Source organism: Triticum dicoccoides, chromosome 6B (genome assembly GCF_002162155.2).
Source record: "Triticum dicoccoides isolate Atlit2015 ecotype Zavitan chromosome 6B, WEW_v2.0, whole genome shotgun sequence".
Taxonomy (NCBI): Eukaryota; Viridiplantae; Streptophyta; class Magnoliopsida; order Poales; family Poaceae; genus Triticum; species Triticum dicoccoides.
Window position 1 is genome coordinate 103,509,494 of NC_041391.1, and position 4,632 is coordinate 103,514,125.

At 44.0% G+C, this 4,632-nt stretch overlaps 1 pseudogene; it reads right to left on the reverse strand.

Annotated features, from left to right (window-relative positions):
• Positions 1-2,282: 2,282 nt before the first annotated feature.
• Positions 2,283-4,371, reverse strand: LOC119322610 (annotated as a pseudogene).
• Between the last annotated feature and the right edge of the window lie 261 nt (positions 4,372-4,632).

Below are 4,632 nucleotides of genomic sequence, written 5' to 3' on the forward strand. Positions count from 1 at the left end.
AGATAAACATATTCCAATAAAAAGGTTAAATAACATATATAGGTATCTGCGAGCATTGTGAATCAACTAATCTATCTAGAAGTGAGTCAATATGTGTTCATGAGTGATTATGATGTAGGTGCTTCCCCTCTGTCGAGGCTGGTATGTATAAATGGAGTATTGACCTTAACTTTGAGTGTGGGTTCCGGTTTTGAGTGAATGGACTGATTGCATTGTTGTTAAGAGTGGGCTGGCCTGCTTGAAACACCAATGTGCTATAGATACAAGTACCCTTCCCTTGGGGATCGATTAACGGACTACTCAGTATCGGATGGGTGAAAGCCTTATCCATCACCTTTAAGCTCCTTGTCTTTAAATAAAAGCCATCAATAACCTAGATCAGTCTCAATAGCACTGCAGGGCATTTATCTCCCCTACTATATGGGTCTACCCACCTGGGCATTGTCCACTTGACCAACCATCATGGCTATATAATCTATTTTAACAAAGAAGTAAATAACTCGAGTCTCCCTCTGGGGGGTTGTTACGCGACCTATTCCAGACAAGGAGTCCGAGCCAGGAAGAAAACCGGGGAATCCAGATTCCATAAATGGTTAGGATAGCTCAGTTGGTATAGCCTTGAAGATCTTAGTTCTTTCGCGAACTATCAATATTGGAAAGTCGAGGTACTTGAATTCCGGAATTTCATTGACCGGGAACAAGAAGAATTCTCGCGACCGTGTCTGAGCCCTCTTTTCCAAATCTTGTACTTCTACTGATTATATAATTTATATCGATTTGAAAGATTCTTTTGATCTCCTTTTTTGGCGTCTATGCATGCAGCTGATTTCGTTTTGCTGAATCTCAACCGATGTATCTCGTCCGCAGGGATGGATCAAGGGACTACCTTCTATTTGGCACAAGCTCTGTTTTAATAGGACAATCTAGCCTATTTGTCACTTTACCCGCCTTTCGAGCCTTCAAGAGGTAGGCAAAACCTGCTCTTTGTTACTCGGAAGCCGTTACGCATCTGTTTTCTCGCTGCAAGCGAAGCATTAGAGATAGATTAGGAATGAAAGTAGGCGATCAATTGAAGTTTAATGGCGGATCGATAGAATGCCTTTCACTATGCGCCGTAGGCAAAATAAGAAAGAGATGAACTTCCCTTGCTTTGGCCAACTAGATTAGCGTGATTTCGCTTCTGTAGTCTTATGCTTTACCGCCATCTTCGAATTATGATTCCCGCCATTAAATAACCTATTACTATTTATGCATTAATGAGATTGTTTCAAAAGTGGAATATAACCTCCGCTATAACAGGGATTTCTGTTTCCAATTTATATAGAAGAAGGATCCGACTAGCCGGTTGGACAACGCACACCCCCAAAAGGCGTATTCGAGTAAGAGGCGTCCCCCTCCCTAATCGATCATAAGTGAAGAGATAGGGGTCACGGATTCAATACGCCCGCTAGACCCATTCTTAAAGCAATGCGTAAGGCTTTCGGCTTTCACCGTAGGTTAGGTTCCTCATCTCTCTCAGATGTAGTAGTTCTAGTTGCTCTGGTTGTCTCAATTCATTCGATTGTGATAAGGCAAGAAAGCTAATAGTTGAACAGGTGGTGAAGTCACCAGTACGGTAATGATGCTCGGCATGTGGAAGTTCTCGTTTCTCAACGTGCCATTTGGTTCTAACAAACTGAACTACAAACGGGCTTTCCTTTATCCTCCTTGTACGCCAACCTACTGACAAAACAGGATTTCTAGCTGCCTCCTCCGGTGAAAACGAACCAGTAAACATATTATTAGACCTAGGAAAATCAGAACTCGTCGAACAGAAGAACCGAGTACTATAGAATCTGAAACACACATATGCGAGCTATTAAACATACCATTCCTATTTCTAAATAACAACATATTACCGCAACGCTAAGAAAAGGGTTTGAAAGATCTAAGTGGTACGATAAGCGGAATGAATCAAACGAAGTGCATCATGAGGGTTGGGGATTTAGCATACGCTCTACTATCAATTATAGGTTCACCTATGCCCCAAGAAAGAGGTGCAAAGGTGGAATTCAATATGCGGGTAGCGATGCTTTTTGGAATCCAAGAGAACTTTGAATCGGAGGAACGACCAACACAGCTGGCATGGCTTTGTTGAATCAGGATTTGATGACAGGAACGTTGTTGAAATAACTTCTTTACCCCCCGTAAAATCCTTTATGCCTGATTTCAGTACTAACAATAAATGGCTAAAAACATCCTCTTTTTTATGGTAAGATATGGAAAATCATATGGGAAACGAATAACGAATAGAAGTAGCCTAGCCTTTTCTTTCAGTCTCGGTCTCTAGATTCCCTTGTTCTTACTGTAGCTAGCACTTGTTATTGCAGTCAAGGAGCCAGGAGCCTTCAATCACATTTGAGCTTTACGCTCTTCTCCTTCTTGGGGGTCGGCCTGTAGTAGCAGGCGAGGACAAGGCCGAACAGTGCACCGAGGCCATTGGGGATCTGCAGTGCAGGAACGAAGACAAGAGCCAGCACAGTTAGAGAGACACTCTCAAGTTATATAAGATTTGGTTGGAACCTGAAGATGGAGATATTACTGACCGTGACGTAGAGGTCGAATTTGATGAGAGCGTAGGACGTCTAGCAGACGCCGTTGAGGAAGCTCACCAGCGACAGGAAGAAGGGCATGTACTCGACGCTCTTGGTCTTGATCACTTTACCCTGCACGCAACCTACAATATCACTAACATCTACCAATATAGATCTATAAAGACATCTATGCACGTGGATCAAGAGCGGGATCGATGGGTACGTACCATGATGGTGAGCGGGGAGGCGTACATTGCCGAGCCGAATATGACGCAGAGGATGCCGTAGAACACCCAGAGCATGCAGTTGAGCAGCGTTGCTAGGTATGGGTCCGACTTGAACTCCTCCACGTCCTTGTTCTTGATGATCCGCCAGAACGTCGGCCTGCACATGTACAAGCAAAAAAGCAAGCGCCCCCTCATCAGAATCAAACCCTAATTACCAACCACCTTCCATAGAGAGTAGACTAGACATGCGGACGAGGGGGATGGCGGCGGCGGCTTACACAGGGGAGAGGAAGAGGCCGAAGGAGATGACATTGCCGACGACGTTGCGGGCCGCGTCCGGGGAAATCATCTTGCTTTGCTCGCCGCGAGCGGGTCGGGACTTGGGATTGGTTTGGATTGGACGGCGCACGCGGCAAAAGGGAGGGAGAGAGAGAGAGCCAAAGCAATTGAGATTTGGGAGTCGATTGAGGTCGAGGGATTAGCTTATATAGATAGATGCGGTGGGGGCGCGGTGTTTATCCGGTCTCGTGTTAGATCCTATGATTTGGTTAGTTAGCCTACAAGAACAAGTCACAAGTTTTTTGTTTTACTATGCATCCAGTTCCTTGCTATCTCTATCTTTATCTACATGGATATTAACACGCACTATTCTTGAGAGTCAAGACACCATTTTGCTTTTAAGAGCAAAATAAATCCCAGATAATTACTAATGCACCGTTGAGTACATAGATTCTTTTCCTGTTCGTACTGGAGTATAGTAAGGAAAAACTGCTTGACCAAATCAAGGTCAAGATAACTAGTGTGATTCCTACACTGGGAGAATCGTGGATATGTAGGGAATAGATAAATTCCACCCACCTAAGTAAAGAACTGTTACAAATAAAGAGGAAACTAATAAGGATAAGTAAGAAACAAGATAAAAGAAAAACATATTTGATACCAGAATATTCGGTTTGATAACCTGCAACTAATTCCCCCTCTGGGTAATCTTTCACATTCGGCCAAAGAAGAAATTCTAAAAACTAGAAAGCCTATAGGCTGACGCCAAAGATTCCATAATAAAACCATATTTTGGCTGTGCTTCAACTATATCAACTGTACTTGAACTGTTAGATAATCATAGTCGATAATAACATCACAGCTCCCACCGCTATTGCAAAACCGTACATGAAACCTTAGCTTCATACGGCTCCTCTATGATCAGAAAAAAGGACTGTTTCGGTATTATCCCCCTGGTTTATCAGTTGCAGGTGAATCCTGTGAAACATCTCTCTTGAGGCTAGTAACAACACTTGGAAATGCAAAATGAGCTTAGCGGTTGTACCGGGTCAGGACCATAAACACCACGAGCCGGTTAAGAAACAGAAGCTGTGGGCGAAAGCACATTCGTCATTCTCAGACCTGCGGTCGAGGTACGTGCGAACAAGTTCCCATTCTCTATGTTTCATGGCCTATCAATGAAAGTCGGTATCAGGCTGGCTCGCTTGGCGGGTCGTCTCCTTATATACCTAAATCCTCGTTTCACTCATCTGTAAAGGTCTACCCTTCGAAAGGTAGGTTGAGTTCCCCCGTATGTAGCCAGCCACACTCCACTCGCAGGTCAAATATTGGCGTAGACAACAGAGAATGTGCTAGGTAGGAAACCGAAGGAACTCTTACTATACGAGAATTTGCAATTCAATATGACAACCGATCAGAAGGGATTGGACAATCCCAATGCATTGCCCTCCTTCGCAATACCGGAACTATCTGACCGAGCTCCATCAACACAGAAAGCGGAAGGGACAGCAGATACGGATAGACTGGATCCAGAAAGGGATTTCAGCCAGTCC